Here is a 19623-nt window from a genome sequence, read left to right as displayed (position 1 = left end):
CCACGTGATCAATGCATGCATGGTCCCGTGATCAGTGTATGATCAACTTCTTCTTCAGTGCATGATCAGCCACATGATCAGTGCATGATCAGGCAGGTGAAGAATGCATAATCAGTCAGGTGATCAGTGTATGACAGCCAGGTTATCAGCGCATTTTATGCCACGTGATTAGTGCAAGATCAGCCAAGTGATCAGTGCATGCACACTCACATGATCAGTGTATGATCAGCTTCGTGATCAGTGCATGATGAGCCATGTGATCAGTGCATGATCAGCCACGTGATCATTGCATGTTCAGCCACTTGATCAGTGCATGCACAGTCACGTGATCAGTGTATATTCAGCTTCGTGATCAGTGCATGATCAGCCACGTGATCATTGCATGTTCAGCCACTTGATCAGTGCATGCACAGTCACGTGTTCAGTGTATATTCAGCTTCGTGATCAGTGCATGATGAGCCACGTGATCATTGCATGTTCATCCACGTGATCATGCATGCACAGTCACGTGATCAGTGTATGATCAGCTTCGTGATCAGTGCATGGTCAGCCACGTGATCAGTTCATTATCAGGCAGGTGATGACTGCAGGATCAGTCACGTCAAAAGTGCATGATCAGGCACGTGATCAGTTCATGATCAGCCACGTGATCAGTGAAAGATCAGCTAGGGGATCAGTGCATGCACAGTCACGTGATCAGTACATGCACAGTCACGTGATCAGTGTATGTTCAGCTTCATGATCAGTGCATGATGAGCCACGTGATCAGTGCACGTGCAGTCTCGTGATCAGTGTATGATCAGGCATGTGATAAGTGTATGATCAGCCACGTGATCAGTGCATGATCAACCTTGTGATCATGCATGCACAGTCACGTGATCAGTTTATGATCAGCTTCGTGATTAGTTCATGATCAGCCACGTGATCAGTGTAACATCAACCACGTGATCAGTGCCTGATGAGCCACATGAACAGTGCAAGATCAGCCAAGTGATCAGTGCATACACAGTCACGTAATCAGAGTATGATCAGCTTCGTGATCAGTGCATGATGAGCCACGTGATCAGTGTATGATCAGTTACGTGATCAGTGCATGTTCAGCCATGGGATCAGTGCATGATCAGCCATGTGATCAGTGCATGCACAGTCACATGATCAGTTTATGACCAGTTTCATGATCAGTGCATGATCAGCCACGTGACCAGTGTATGATCAGCTTCGTGATCAGTGCATGATCAGACACGTGTTCAGTGCATTATCAGTAATGTGATCAGTGTATGATCAGACACTTGATGAGTGCATGATCAGCCACGTGATCAGTGCCAGATCAGCCATGGGACCAGTGCATGCTCAGTCACGTGACCAGTGTATGATCAGCTTCGTGATCAGTGCATGATCAGCCACGTGATGAGTGCATGATCAGGCACGTGATGAGTGCATGATCAGTCACGTGATAAGTGCATGATCAGGCACGTGATCAGTTCATGATCAGGCATGTGATCAGTGCATGATCAGTCACATGATCAGTGTATGATCAGCCACGTGATCAGTGAATGATAGCCACGTGACCCCTGCATGATTAGTCACGTGATCAGTGCATGATGAGCCATGGGATCACTGCATGAGAGCCATGTGATCAGTGCATGATAGCTGCGTGATCAGTGCATGATCAGCCACGTAATCAGTGCCTGTGCAGTGTCATGATCAGTGTATAATCAGGCACGTGATCAGTGTATGATCAGCCACGTGATCAGTGTATGATCTCCCACGTGATCAGTGCATGATCAGCCACATGATCAGTGCACGATCAGCCACGTGATCACTGCATTTTCAGCCACGTAATCAGTGCATGCACAGTCACCTGAACAGTGTATGATCAGCTTCGTGATCAGTGCATGATCAGCCACGTGATCAGTGCATGATCAGTCACGTGATCAGTGCATGATCAGTCACGTGATAAGTGCATGATCAGGCACGTGATCAGTTCATGATCAGGCATGTGGTCAGTGCATGATCAGTCACATGATCAGTGTATGATCAGCCACGTGATCAGTGAATGAGAGCCACGTGACCCCTGCATGATTAGTCACGTGATCAGTGCATGATGAGCCATGGGATCAGTGCATGTGTGCCATGTGATCAGTTCATGATAGCTACCTGATCAGTGCATGATCAGCCACGTGATCAGTGTAGGATCTCCCACGTGATCACTGCATGATCAGCCACGTGATCAGTGCACGATCAGCCATGTGATCATTGCATTTTCAGCCACGTGATCAGTGCATGCACAGTCACCTGATCAGTGTATGATCAGTTTCGTGATCAGTGCATGATCAGGCACGTGTTCAGTGTATTATCACTAATGTGATCAGTGTATGATCGGACACGTGATGAGTGCATGAACAGCCTCATGATCAGTGTATGATCAGCCGCGTGATCAGTGCATGATCCGCAACGTGATTAGTGCATGATCAGTCACGTGATCAGTGTATGATCACCCAGGTGATCAGTGCATGATCAGCCACGTGATCAATGCATGCATGGTCCCGTGATCAGTGTATGATCAACTTCTTCTTCAGTGCATGATCAGCCACATGATCAGTGCATGATCAGGCAGGTGAAGAATGCATAATCAGTCAGGTGATCAGTGTATGACAGCCAGGTTATCAGCGCATTTTATGCCACGTGATTAGTGCAAGATCAGCCAAGTGATCAGTGCATGCACACTCACATGATCAGTGTATGATCAGCTTCGTGATCAGTGCATGATGAGCCACGTGATCAGTGCATGATCATCCACGTGATCATTGCATGTTCAGCCACGTGATCAGTGCATGCACAGTCACGTGTTCAGTGTATGATCAGATTCGTGATCAGTGCATGGTCAGCCACGTGATCAGTGCATGATCAGGCACGTGAAGAGTGCATGATCAGTCAAGATATCAGTGTATGATAGCAAGGTTATCAGTGCATGATCAGCCAGGTGATCAGTGCATGATCAGCCAGTGATCAGTGCATGCACAGTCACGTGATCAGTATATGATCAGCTTCGTGATCAGTGCATGCACCGTCACGTGATCAGTGTATAATCCGCTTCATGATCAGTGCATTGTCAGCCAGGTAATCAGTGCATGTGCAGTCTGGTGATCAGTGTATGATCAGGCATGTGATCAGTGCACGATCAGCCACATGATCATTACATTTTCAGCCACGTGATCAGTGCATGCACAGTCACCTGATCAATGTATGATCAGCCACGTGATCAGTGCATGATCAGGCACGTGATGAGTGCATGATCAGTCACGTGATAAGTGCATGATCAGGCACGTGATCAGTTCATGATCAGGCATGTGATCAGTGCATGATCAGGCACGTGATGAGTGCTTGATCAGCCACGGGATCATTGCATGTTCAGCCTCTTGATCAGTGCATGCACAGTCACGTGATCAGTTTATGATCAGCTTCATGATCAGTGCAGGATCAGCCACGTGATCAGTGCATGATCAGCCATGTGATCAGTGCCAGATCAGCCATGGGATTAGTGAATGCACAGTCACGTGACCAGTGTATGATCAGCCACGTGATCAGTGCATGATAGCCACGTGACCCCTGCATGATCAGTCACGTGATCAGTGCATGATGAGCCATGGGATCACTGCATGATAGCCATGTGGTCAGTGCATGATAGCTACGTGATCAGTGCATGATCAGCCACATAATCAGTGCATGATCAGCCACGTGATCATTGCATGTTCAGCCACTTGATCAGTGCATGCACAGTCACGTGATCAGTGTATATTCAGCTTCGTGATCAGTGCATGATCAGGCACGTGATGAGTGCATGATCAGTCACGTGATAAGTGCATGATGTGGCACGTGATCAGTTCATGATCAGGCATGTGATCAGTGCATGATCAGGCACGTGATGAGTGCATGATCAGCCACGGGATCATTGCATGTTCAGCCTCTTGATTAGTGCATGCACAGTCACGTGATCAGTTTATGATCAGCTTCATGATCAGTGCAGGATCAGCCACGTAATCAGTGCATGATCAGCCATGAGATCAGTGCCAGATCAGCCATGGGATTAGTGAATGCACAGTCACGTGACCAGTGTATGATCAGCTTCATGATCAGTGCATGATCAGCCACGTGATCAGTTCATGATCAGGCATGTGATCAGTGCATGATGAGTCACATGATCAGTGTATGATCAGCCACGTGATCAGTGCATGATAGCCACGTGACCCCTGCATGATCAGTCACGTGATCAGTGCATGATGAGCCATGGGATCACTGCATGATAGCCATGTGGTCAGTGCATGATAGCTACGTGATCAGTGCATGATCAGCCACATAATCAGTGCATGATCAGCCACGTGATCATTGCATGTTCAGCCACTTGATCAGTGCATGCACAGTCACGTGATCAGTGTATATTCAGCTTCGTGATCAGTGCATGATCAGGCACGTGATGAGTGCATGATCAGTCACGTGATAAGTGCATGATGTGGCACGTGATCAGTTCATGATCAGGCATGTGATCAGTGCATGATCAGGCACGTGATGAGTGCATGATCAGCCACGGGATCATTGCATGTTCAGCCTCTTGATTAGTGCATGCACAGTCACGTGATCAGTTTATGATCAGCTTCATGATCAGTGCAGGATCAGCCACGTAATCAGTGCATGATCAGCCATGAGATCAGTGCCAGATCAGCCATGGGATTAGTGAATGCACAGTCACGTGACCAGTGTATGATCAGCTTCATGATCAGTGCATGATCAGCCACGTGATCAGTTCATGATCAGGCATGTGATCAGTGCATGATGAGTCACATGATCAGTGTATGATCAGCCACGTGATCAGTGCATGATAGCCACGTGACCCCTGCATGATCAGTCACGTGATCAGTGCATGATGAGCCATGGGATCACTGCATGATAGCCATGTGATCAGTGCATGATAGCTACGTGATCAGTGCATGATCAGCCACGTAATCAGTGCATGATCAGCCACGTGATCATTGCATGTTCAGCCACTTGATCAGTGCATGCACAGTCACGTGTTCAGTGTATATTCAGCTTCGTCATCAGTGCATGATGAGCCACGTGATCATTGCATGTTCATCCACCTGACCCCTGCATGTTCAGTCACGTGACCAGTGTATGATCAGCTTCGTGATCAGTGCATGATCAGCCACGTGATCAGTGCATGATCAGGCATGTGATCAGTGCATGATCAGTCACATGATCAGTGTATGATCAGACACGTGACCCCTGCATGCACAGTCACGTGATCAGTGTATATTCAGCTTCGTGATCAGTGCATTATCAGCCACGTGATCATTGCATGTTCATCCACGTGATCATGCATGCACAGTCACGTGATCAGTGTATGATCAGCTTCGTGATCAGTGCATGGTCAACCACGTGATCAGTTCATTATCAGGCAGGTGATGACTGCAGGATCAGTCACGTGATAAGTGCAGGATCAGGCACGTGATCAGTTCATGATCAGCCACGTGATCAGTGAAAGATCAGCTAGGGGATCAGTGCATGCACAGTCACGTGATCAGTACATGCACAGTCATGTGATCAGTGTATGTTCAGCTTCATGATCAGTGCATGATGAGCCACGTGATCAGTGCACGTGCAGTCTCGTGATCAGTGTATGATCAGGCATGTGATAAGTGTATGATCAGCCACGTGATCAGTGTATGATCACCCAGGTGATCAGTGCATGACCAGCCACGTGATCAATGCATGCATGGTACCGTGATCAGTGTATGATCAACTTCTTCTTCAGTGCATGATCAGCCACATGATCAGTGCATGATCAGGCAGGTGAAGAATGCATAATCAGTCACGTGATCAGTGTATGATCACCCAGGTGATCAGTGCATGATCCGCAACGTGATTAGTGCATGATCAGTCACGTGATCAGTGTATGATCACCCAGGTGATCAGTGCATGATCAGCCACGTGATCAATGCATGCATGGTCCCGTGATCAGTGTATGATCAACTTCTTCTTCAGTGCATGATCAGCCACATGATCAGTGCATGATCAGGCAGGTTAAGAATGCATAATCAGTCACGTGATCAGTGTATGACAGCCAGGTTATCAGCGCATTATCAGCCACGTGATTAGTGCAAGATCAGCCAAGTGATTAGTGCATGCACACTCACATGATCAGTGTATGATCAGCTTCGTGATCAGTGCATGATGAGCCACGTGATCAGTGCACGATCATCCACGTGATCATTGCATGTTCAGCCACGTGATCAGTGCATGCACAGTCACGTGTTCAGTGTATGATCAGATTCGTGATCAGTGCATGGTCAGCCACGTGATCAGTGCATGATCAGGCACGTGAAGAGTGCATGATCAGTCAAGATATCAGTGTATGATAGCAAGGTTATCAGTGCATGATCAGCCAGGTGATCAGTGCATGATCAGCCAGTGATCAGTGCATGCACAGTCACGTGATCAGTATATGATCAGCTTCGTGATCAGTGCATGCACAGTCACGTGATCAGTGTATAATCCGCTTCATGATCAGTGCATTGTCAGCCAGGTAATCAGTGCATGTGCAGTCTGGTGATCAGTGTATGATCAGGCATGTGATCAGTGCACGATCAGCCACATGATCATTGCATTTTCAGCCACGTGATCAGTGCATGCACAGTCACCTGATCAATGTATGATCAGCCACGTGATCAGTGCATGATCAGGCACGTGATGAGTGCATGATCAGTCACGTGATAAGTGCATGATCAGGCACGTGATCAGTTCATGATCAGGCATGTGATCAGTGCATGATCAGGCACGTGATGAGTGCATGATCAGCCACGGGATCATTGCATGTTCAGCCACTTGATCAGTGCATGCACAGTCACGTGATCAGTTTATGATCAGCTTCATGATCAGTGCAGGATCAGCCACGTGATCAGTGCATGATCAGCCATGAGATCAGTGCCAGATCAGCCATGGGATTAGTGAATGCACAGTCACGTGACCAGTGTATGATCAGCTTCGTGATCAGTGCATGATCAGTCACGTGATCAGTGCATGATCAGGCATGTGATCAGTGCATGATCAGTCACATGATCAGTGTATGATCAGCCACGTGATCAGTGCATGATAGCCACGTGACCCCTGCATGATCAGTCACGTGATCAGTGCATGATGAGCCATGGGATCACTGCATGATAGCCATGTGATCAGTGCATGATAGCTACGTGATCAGTGCATGATGAGCTACGTGATCATTGCATGTTCATCCACGTGATCACTGCATGCATAGTCACGTGATCAGTGTATGATCAGCTTCGTGATCAGTGCATGGTCAGCCACGTGATCAGTTCATTATCAGGCAGGTGATGACTGCAGGATCAGTCACGTGATAAGTGCATGATCAGGCACGTGATCAGTTCATGATCAGCCACGTGATCAGTGAAAGATCAGCTAGGGGATCAGTGCATGCACAGTCACGGGATCAGTACATGCACAGTCACGTAATCATTGTATGATCAGCTTCGTGATCAGTGCATGATGAGCCACGTGATCAGTGTATGATCAGTTACGTGATCAGTGCATGTTCAGCCATGGGATCAGTGAGTGATCAGCCACGTGATCAGTGCATGCACAGTCACATGATCAGTTTATGATCAGTTTCATGATCAGTGCATGATCAGGCACCTGACCAGTGCATGATCAGCCTCGTGATCAGTGCATGATCAGACACGTGTTCAGTGCATTATCAGTAATGTTATCAGTGTATGATCAGACACTTGATGAGTGCATGAACAGCCACGTGATCAATGCATGATCAGCCACGTGATCAGTGCATGTACAGTCACGTGATCAGTGTATGATCAGGCATGTGTTCAGTGCATGATCAGCCACGTGGTCAGTGCATGATCAGCCATGTTGTCAGTGCATGCACAGTCACGTGATCAGTGTAGGATCAGCTTCGTGATCAGTGCATGATCAGCCAGGTGATCAGTGTCAGATCAGCCATGGGACCAGTGCATGCACAGTCACGTGACCAGTGTATGATCAGCTTCGTGATCAGTGCATGATCAGCCACGTGATCAGTGCATGATCAGGCACGTGATGAGTGCATGATCAGTCACGTGATAAATGCATGATCAGGCACGTGATCAGTTCATGATCAGGCATGTGATCAGTGCATGATCAGTCACATGATCAGTGTATGATCAGCCACGTTATCAGTGAATGATAGCCACGTGACCCCTGCATGATCCGTCACGTGATCAGTGCATGATGAGCCATGGGATCACTGCATGATAGCCATGTGATCAGTGCATGATAGCTACGTGATCAGTGCATGATCAGCCACGTAATCAGTGCATTGGCAGTCTCGTGATCAGTGTATAATCAGTCACGTGATCAGTGCATGAATAGCCACGTGATCAGTGTATGATCTCCCACGTGATCATTGCATTTTCAGCCACGTGATCATTGCATTTTCAGTCACGTGATCAGTGTATGATCAGCTTCGTGATCATTGCATTTTCAGCCACGTGATCAGTGCATGCACAGTCACGTGATCAGTGTGTGATCAGTAACGTGATCAGTGTATGATCATCCACATGATCAGTGCATGCTCAGTTACATGATCAGTGCATTATAGCCACGTGATCAGTTCTTGATTAGGCACATGATCACCATCATTGAGACACGAGATCACTGCAGGAGAAGTCACGTGATCAGTTCATTATCAGCCATGTGATTAGTGCATGATCAGCCTCATGATAAATGCATGATCATCCATGTGATTATTGCATGCACAATTAAGTGACCAGTGCGTGATAGCCACGAGATCTGTGCATGATCAGTGTATGATCTGCCACGTGATCAGGTCATGATAGCCAGGTGACCAGCATATGGTTAACCAGTGCATGATCAGTCAGGTGATCAGTGTATGATCAGCTTACTGTTCAGTGCATGATCAGCCACGTGATCAGTGCATGGTCAGGCAAGTGATCATTGTATAATCAGCCACGTGATCATTGCATGTGCAGCCACATGATCAGTGCATGCACACTCACGTGATCAGTGTATGATCAGGCATGTGATCAGTGCATGATGAGCCACGTGATCAGTGCATGTGCAGTCTCGTGATCTGTGAATTATCAGGCATGTGATCAGTGCATGATCAGCCATGGGATCAGTGCATGCACAGTCACGTGACCAGTGTATGATCAGCTTCATGATCAGTGCATGATCAGCCACGTGATCAGTGCATGAACAGGCACGTGATCAGTGCATGATCAGTCACATGATAAGTGCATGATCAGGCACGTGATCAGTTCATGATCAGGCATGTAATCAGTGCATGATCAGTCACATGATCAGTGTATGATCAGCCACGTGATCAGTGAATGTTAGCCACGTGACCCCTGCATGATTAGTCACGTGATCAGTGCATGATGAGCCATGGGATCACTGCATGAGAACCATGTGATCAGTGCATGATAGCTACGTGATCAGTGCATGATCAGCCACGTAATCAGTGCCTGTGCAGTGTCATGATCAGTGTATAATCAGGCACGTGATCAGCGTATGATCAGCCACGTGATCAGTGTATGATCTCCCACGTGATCAGTGCATGATCAGCCACATGATCAGTGCACGATCAGCCACGTGATCATTGCATTTTCAGCCACGTTATCAGTGCATGCACAGTCACCTGATCAGTGTATGATCAGCTTCGTGATCAGTGCATGATCAGCCACGTGATCAGTGCATGATCAGGCACGTGTTCAGTGCATTATCACTAATGAGATCAGTGTATGATCAGACACGTGATGAGTGCATGTACAGCCTCATGATCAGTGTATGATCAGCCGCGTGATCAGTGCATGATCAGGCACGTGATGAGTGCATGATCAGTCACGTGATAAATGCATGATCAGGCACGTGATCAGTTCATGATCAGGCACGTGTTCAGTGCATTATCACTAATGAGATCAGTGTATGATCAACCACGTGATCAGTGCATGTTCAGCCACATGAAGAGTGCAAGATCAACCAAGTGATCAGTGCATGCACAGTCACGTGTTCAGTGTATGATCTGCTTCGTGATCAGTGCCTGGTCAGCCACGTGATCGGTGCATGATCAGGCACGTGAAGAGTGCATGATCAGTCACGATATCAGTGTATGATAGCAAGGTTATCAGTGCATGATCAGCCAGGTGATCAGTGCATGATCAGCCACGTGATCAGTGCATGCACAGTCACGTGATCAGTGTATGATCAGCTTCGTGATCAGTGCATGATCAGCCACGTGATCAGTACATGATCAGCCTTGTGATCAGTGCATGCGCAGCCACGTGATCAGTGCATGTGCAGTCTGGTGATCAGTGTTTGATCAGGCATGTGATCAGTGCATGATCAGCCAGGTGATCAGTGCATGATCAGCCTTGTGATCAGTGCATGCACAGTCACGTGATCAGTGTATGATCAGCTTCGTGATTAGTTCATTATCAACAACGTGATCAGTGTATGATCAACCAGGTAATCAGTGCATGATGAGCCACATGAACAGTGAAAAATCAGCCAAGTGATCAGTGCATGCACAGTCACGTAATCAGTGTATGATCAGCTTTGAGATCAGTGCATGATGAGCCACGTGATAAGTGCATGATCAGGCAAGTGATCAGTTCACGATCAGGCATGTGATCAGTGCATGATCAGTCACATGATCAGTGTATGATCAGCCACGTGATCAGTGCATGATAGCCACGTAACCCCTGCATGATCAGTCATGTGATCAGTATATGATGAGCCATGGGATCACTGCATGATAGCCATGTGATCAGTGCATGATAGCTACGTGATCAGTGCATGATCAGCCACGTAATCAGTGCATGATCAGCCACGTGATCATTGCATGTTCATCCACTTGATCAGTGCATGCACAGTCACGTGATCAGTGTATATTCAGCTTCGTGATCAGTGCATGGTCAGCCACGTGCTCAGTTCATTATCAGGCAGGTGATGACTGCATGATCAGTCACGTGATAATGCATGATCAGGCACATGATCATTTCATGATCAGCCACGTGATCAGTGAAAGATCAGCCATGGGATCAGTGCATGCACAGTCACGTGATCAGTACATGCACAGTCACGTGATCAGTGTATGATCACCTTCATGATCAGTGCATGATGAGCCTCGTGATCAGTGCACGTGCAGTCTCGTGATTAGTGTATGATCAGGCATGTGATAAGTGCATGATCAGCCACGTGTTCAGTGCATGATCAACCTTGTGATCATGCATACACGGTCACGTGATCGGTGTAGTATCAGCTTCGTGATTAGTTCATGATCAGCCACGTGATCAGTGTAACATCAACCACGTGATCAGTGCCTGATGAGCCACATGAACAGTGCAAGATCAGCCAAGTGATCAGTGCATACACAGTCACGTAATCAGTGTATGATCAGCTTCGTGATCAGTGCATGTTCAGCCATGGGATCAGTGCATGATCAGCCACGTGATCAGTGCATGCACAGTCACGTGATCAGTGTATGTTCAGCTTCATGATCAGCCACGTGATCAGTGCATGCACAGTCACGTGATCAGTTTATGATTAGCTTCATGATCAGTGCATGATCAGCCACGTGATCAGTGCATGATCAGCCAAGTGATCAGTGCCAGATCAGCCATGGGATCAGTGCATGCACAGTCACCTGACCAGTGTATGATCAGCTTCGTGATCAGTGCATGATCAGCCACGTGATCATTGCATGTTCAGCCACTTGATCAGTGCATGCACAGTCACGTGATCAGTGTATATTCAGCTTCGTGATCAGTGCATGATTAGCCACGTTATCATTGCATGTTCAGCCACTTGACCGGTACAGGGTAGCTACATGATCATTGCATGATCAGCCACGTGAGTAGTGCATGATAGCCAATTGATCAGTGCATGATCAGTCATGAGACCAGTACATTTTAGCTGCGTGATCATTGCATGATCAGCCACGAGAGCAGTGCATGATAGCCACGTGATCAGTGCATGACCAGGCACGTGATCAGTGTATGACCAGCCAAGTGATCAGTGCATGATAGCCACATGATCAGTGCATGACCAAGCACGTGATCAGTGTATGACCAGCCAAGTGATCATTGCATGATCAGTCCCGTGATCAGTGCATGACCAGTCACGTGATCAGTGCATGACCAGCCACGTGATCAGTGCATGACCAAGCACGTGATCAGTGTATGACCAAGCACGTGAGCAGTGTATAACCAGTCAAGTGATCAGTGCATGAGCAGTCCCGTGATCAGTGCATGATCAGTCCCGTGATCAGTGCATGATCAGTCACGTGATCAGTGTATGACCAGCTAAGTGATCAGTGCATGACCAGCCACGTGATCAGTGCATGACCAAGCAAGTGATCAGTGTATGACCAGCCAAGTGATCAGTGCATGATCAGTCCCGTGATCAGTGCATGATCAGTCACGTGATCAGTATATGACCAGCCAAGTGATCAGTGCATGACCAGCCATGTGATCAGTGCATGACCAAGCATGTGATCAGCGTATGACCAGCCAAGTGATCAATGCATGATCAGTCCCGTGATCAGTGCATGATCAGTCACGTGATCAGTGCATGATCAGTCCCGTGACCAGTGTATGATGAGCCACGTGATCAGTGCATGACCAAGCACGTGATCAGTGTATGACCAAGCACGTGATCAGTGTATGACCAGTCAAGTGATCAGTGCATGATCAGTCCCATGATTAGTGCATGATCAGTCCCGTGATCAGTGAATGATCAGTCACGTGATCAGTGTATGACCAGCCAAGTGATCAGTGCATGACCAAGCACGTGATCAGTGTATGACCAGCCAAGTGATCAGTGCATGATCAGTCCCATGATCACTGCATGATAGCCACGTGATCAGTGCATGATCAGTCACGTGATCAGTGCTTGATCAGTCACGTGATCAGTGTATTATCAGCCACGTGATCAGTGCATGATCAGCCACATGATCAGTGCATGAGCAATTACGTGATCATTGCATGATCACTCACGTGACCAGTACATGGGAGCTACGTGATCATAGCATGATCAGCCACGTGAGCCGTGCATGATAGCCACGAGATCAGTGCATGATCAGTCATGTGATCAGTGCCTGATCAATCACGTGAACAGTGCATGATAAGTCACCTGATCAGTGCATGATCAATTACGTGATAGGTGCATGATCACTCATGTGACCAGTACATGGTAGCTACGTGATCATTGCATGATCAGCCACGTGAGCAGTGCATGATAGCCACGTGAGCAGAGCATGATCAGTTTCGGGAGCAGAGTATGATCAGCCACGTGATCAGTGCATGATAGCCACGTGATCATGGCATGATCTGTCACATGATCAGTGTATGATCAGCCATGTGATCAGTGCATGATAGCCACGTGATCATTGCATGATAGCGACGTGATCAGTGCATGATCAGCCACGTGATCAGTGTAACGTCAACCACGTGATCAGTGCCTGATGAGCCACATGAACAGTGCAAGATCAGCCAAGTGATCAGTGCATACACAGTTACGTGATCAGTCTATGATCAGTTACGTGATCAGTGCATGTTCAGCCATGGGATCAGTGCATGATCAGCCACGTGATCAGTGCATGCACAGTCACATGATCAGTTTATGATCAGTTTCATGATCAGTGCATGATCAGCCACGTGACCAGTGTATGATCAGCTTCGTAATCAGTGCATGGTCAGACAAGTGTTCAGTGCATTATCAGTAATGTGATCAGTGTACGATCAGACACTTGATGAGTGCATGAACAGCCACGTGATCAATGCATGATCAGCCACGTGATCAGTGCATGCACAGTCACGTGATCAGTGTATGATCAGGCATGTGTTCAGTGCATGATCAGCCACGTGGTCAGTGCATGATCAGCCATGTGATCAATACATGCACAGTTCCGTGATCAGTGTAGGATCAGCTTCGTGATCAGTGCATGATCAGCCACGTGTTCAGTGCCAGATCAGCCATGGGACCAGTGCATGCTCAGTCACGTGACCAGTGTATAATCAGCTTCGTGATCAGTGCATGATCAGCCACGTGATCAGTGCATGATCAGGCACGTGATGAGTGCATGATCAGTCACGTGATAAGTGCATGATCAGGCACGTGATCAGTTCATGTTCAGGCATGTGATCAGTTCATGATCAGTAATCAGTGCATGATCAATCACGTGATCATTGTATGATCAGCCACGTGATCAGTGCATGATCAGCCACATGATCAGTGCATGATCAATTACGTGATCAGTGTATGATCAGTCACGTGACGAATACATGGGAGCTACGTGATCATTGCATAATCAGCAATGTGATCAGTGCATGATCAGTCACGTGTACAGTGCATGATAAGTCACCTGATCAGTGCATGATCAATTATGTTATCAGTGCATGATCAGTCACGTGACCAGTACATGGTAGCTACGTGATCATTGCATGATCAGCCACGTGAGCAGTGCATGATAGCCACGTGATCAGTGCATGTTCACTATCGGGAGCACAGTATGATCAGCCACTTGATCAGTGCATGATAGCAACGTGATCACTGCATGATTTGTCACATGATCAGTGTATGATCATCCACGTGATCAGTGCATGGGCAGTCATGTGATCAGTGCATGATATAGACGTGATCAGTGCATGATCAGTCTCGTGATCAGTGCATGATATCTACGTGATCAGTGCATGATCAGTCAAGTGATGGGTGTATGGTCAGTCACGTGACAGGTACATGGTAGCTACATGATCATTGCATGATCAGCCACGTGAGTAGTGCATGATAGCCAAGTGATCAGTGCATGATCAGTCACGTGATCAGTGCATGATAGCCACGTGATCATTGCATGATAGCCACGTGATCAGTGCATGATCAGTCACGTGATACGTGTGTGATCAGCCACATGATCAGTGCATGATATCCACGTGATCAGTGCATGATAGCCACGTGATCACTTCATGAGTAGTCACGTGATCTCTGCATGACCAGGCACGTGATCAGTGTATGATCAGCCATGTGATCAGTGCATGATAGCCACGTGATCAGTGCATGATCAATTATGTTACCATTGCATGATCAGTCACGTGACCAGTGCATGTTAGCAACTTGATCATTGCCTGATCAGCCACGTGAGCACTGCATGATAGACACGTGATCAGTGCATGATCAGCTACATGAGCAGTGTATGATCAGCCACGTGATCAGTGCATGATCAGACACGTGAACAATGTATGATCAGCCATGTGATCAGTGCATGATACCTACGTGATCAGTTCATGGTTAGTCACTTGATCTGTGCATGACAGGCACGTAATCAGTGCATGATATCCACGTGATTAGTGAATTATAGCCAGCTGATCAGTTCATGATTAGTCACGTGATCTGTGCATGACCAGGCACGTGAACAGTGTATGATCCGCCACGTGATCAGTGCATTATAGCCACGTGATCAGGGCATGATCAGCCACGTGATCAGTGCGTGAACAGTCACGTGATCAGTGCATGATGAGCCACGTGATCAGTGCATGATCAGGTACGTGACCAGTATGTGGTTGCTATATGATCATTGCATGATCAGCCACGTGAGCAGTGCATGATAGCCAGGTGATCAGTGCATGATCAGTCACCTGATGGGTGTATGATCAGTCACCTGACCGGTACATTGTAACTATATGATCACTGCATGATCAGCCCTGTGATCAGTGCATGATAGCCACGTGATCAGTGCATGATCAGTCACGAGATCAGTGCATGATCAGTCACCTGATGGGTGTATGATCAGTCACCTGATCGGTACATTGTAACTACATGAGCACTGCATGATCAGCCACGTGAGCAGTGCCAGATCAGCCATGGGACCAGTGCATGCACAGTCACGTGACCAGTGTATGATCAGCTTCGTGATCAGTGCATGATAAGCCACGTGATCAGTGCATGATCAGGCACGTGATAAGTGCATGATCAGGCACGTGATCAGTTCATGATCAGGCATGTGATCAGTGCATGACCAGTCACATGATCAGTGTATGATCAGCCACGTGATCAGTGAATGATAGCCACGTGACCCCTGCATGATCAGTCACGTGATCAGTGCATGATGAGACATGGGATCACTGCATGATAGCCATGTGATCAGTGCATGATAGCTACGTGATCAGTGCATGATCAGCCACGTAATCAGTGCATGTGCAGTCTCGTGATCAGTGTATAATCAGGCACGTGATCAGTGCATGATCAGCCACGTGATCAGTGTATGATCTCCCACGTGATCATTGCATTTTCAGCCACGTGATCATTGCATTTTCAGTCATGTGATCAGTGTATGATCAGCTTCGTGATCATTGCATTTTCAGCCACGTGATCAGTGCATGCACAGTCACGTGATCAGTGTGTGATCAGTAACGTGATCAGTGTATGATCATCCACATGATCAGTGCATGCTCAGTTACATGATTAGTGTTTTATAGCCACGTGATCAGTTCTTGATTAGGCACATGATCACCATCATTGAGACACGAGATCACTGCATGATAAGTCATGTGATCAGTTCATGATCAGCCGTGTGATTAGTGCATGATCAGCCTCATGATAAATGCATGATCATCCATGTGATTATTGCATGCACAATCAAGTGATCATTGCATGATAGCCACGAGATCTGTGCATGATCAGTGTATGATCAGCCACGTGATCAGGTCATGATAGCCAGGTGACCAGCACATGATTAACCAGTGCATGATCAGTCAGGTGATCAGTGTATGATCAGCTTACTGATCAGTGCATGATCAGCCACGTGATCAGTGCATGGTCAGGCAAGTGATCAATGTATAATCAGCCACGTGATCATTGCATGTGCAGCCACATGATCAGTGCATGCACACTCACGTGATCAGTGTATGATCAGGCATGTGATCAGTGCATGATCAGCCACGTGATCAGTGCATGTGCAGTCTCGTGATCAGTGAATGATCAGGCATGTGATCAGTGCATGATCAGCCACGTGATCAGTGCATGATCAGCCACGTGATCAGTGCCAGGTCAGGCATGGGATCAGTGCATGCACAGTCACGTGACCAGTGTATGATCAGCGTCATGATCAGTGCATGATCAGCCACGTGATTAGTGCATGATCAGGCACGTGATGAGTGCATGATCAGTCACATGATAAGTACATGATCAGGCACGTGATCAGTTCATGATCAGGCATGTAATCAGTGCATGATCAGTCACATGATCAGTGTATGATCAGCCATGTGATCAGTGCATGATAGCCACGTGACCCCTGCATGATACTCACGTGATCAGTGCATGATGAGCCATGGGATCACTGCATGAGAGCCATGTGATCAGTGCATGATAGCTACGTGATCAGTGCATGATCAGCCACGTAATCAGTGCATGTGCAGTGTCATGATCAGTGTATAATCAGGCACGTGATCAGTGTATGATCAGCCACGTGATCAGTGTATGATCTCCCAAGTGATCAGTGCATGATCAGCCACGTGATCATTGCATTTTCAGCCACGTAATCAGTGCATGCACAGTCACCTGATCAGTGTATGATCAGCTTCGTGATGAGTGCATGATCAGCCACATGATCAGTGCATGATCAGTCACCTGATCAGTGCATGATCAGCCACGTGATCAGTGCATGACCAGGCACGTGATCAGTACATGATCAGTCACGTGAACAGTGCATGATCATTTACGTGATCTGTGCATGACGAATCACGTGACCATTATATGGTAGCTACGTGATCATTGCATGACCAGACACGTGAGCAGTGCATGATCAGCCACATGATCAGTGCATGATCAATTACGTGATCAGTGCATGATCAGCCACGTGATCAGTGCATGACCAGGCACGTGTTCAGTGTATGACCAGCCAAGTAATCAGTGCATGATAGCCATGTGATCAGTGCATGATCAGTCACGTGAGCAGTGCATGGTCAGCCACGTGAGCAGTGCATGATAGCCACGTGATCAGTGCATGATCAGTTTCGGGGCATAGTATGATCAGCCACTTGATCAGTGCATGATAGCCACGTGATCACTGCATGATCTGTCACATGATCAGTGTATGATCATCCACGTGATCAATGCATGGGCAGTCATGTGATCAGTGCATGATCAGTCTTGTTATCAGTGTATGATCAACCACGTGATCAGTGCACGATAGCCAGGTAATGAGTGCATGATAGCCAGATGATCAGTGCTTTATCAGTCTCGTGATCAGTGTATGATCAGCCAAGTAATCAGTGCATGATAGCCAAATGATCAGTGCATGATCAGTCACGTGATCAGTGCCTGATCAGTCACGTGATCAGTGCATGATCAATTACGTGATCAGTGTATGATCAGTCACGTGACCAGTACATGGTAGCTACGTGATCATTGCATGATTAGCCACGGGATCAGTACATGATAGCCACGTGATCATTGCATGATAGCCACGTGATCAGTGCAGGATCAGTCACGTGATACGTGTGTGATCAGCCACATGATCAGTGCATGATATCCACGTGATCAGTGCATGATAGCCAGGTGATCACTTCATGAGTAGTTACGTGATCTCTGCATGACCAGGCACGTGATCAGTGTATGATCAGAAATGTGATCAGAGCATGATAGCCACGTGATCAGTGCATGATCAATTACGTTACCATTGCATGATCAGTCACGTGACCAGTGCATGTTAGCAACTTGATCATTGCAGGATCACCCACGTGAGCACCGCATGATAGACACGTGATAAGTGCATGATCAGCTACATGAGCAGTGTATGATCAGCCACGTGATCAGGGCATGATCAGACACGTGAACAGTGTTTGATCAGCCACGTGATCAGTGCATGATACCTACGTGATCAGTTCATGATTAGTCACGTGATCTGTGCATGACAGGCACCTAATCAGTGCATGATATCCACGTGATCAGTGAATTATAGCCACCTGATCAGTTCATGATTAGTCACGTGATCTGTGCATGACCAGGCACGTGAACAGTGTATGATCCGCCACGTGATCAGTGCATTATAGTCACGTGATAAGTGCATGCTCAGCCACGTGATCAGTGCATGAACAGTCACGTGATCAGTGCATGATGAGCCACGTGATCAGTGCAGGATCAATTACGTGATCAGTGCATGATCAGTCACGTGACCAGTATATGGTTGCTACATGATCATTGCATGATCAGCCACGTGATCAGTGCATGATAGCCGCGTGATCAGTGCATATTCAGTCATGTGACCAGTATATGGCAGGTACGTGATCATTGCATGATAAGCCACGTGCGCAGTGCATGATAGCCACGTGATCAGTGCATGATATCCACGTGATCAGTGCATGATCAGTGACGTGATACGTGTCTGATCAGCCACGTGATCAGTGGATGATATCCACGTGATCAGTGCAGGATAGCCACGTGATCACTTCATGATTAGTCACGTGATCTGTACATGATCAGTCACGTGATACGTGTGTGATCAGCCACGTAATCAGTGCGTGATGCGCCACGTGATCAGTGCAGGAT

This window comes from Bos grunniens, chromosome 4, assembly GCF_055505025.1.
Source record: "Bos grunniens cultivar Pamir isolate PY7600 chromosome 4, Bosgru_T2T1.0, whole genome shotgun sequence".
Lineage (NCBI taxonomy): Eukaryota > Metazoa > Chordata > Mammalia > Artiodactyla > Bovidae > Bos > Bos grunniens.
Note: the sequence above shows the minus strand (reverse complement) of the source record.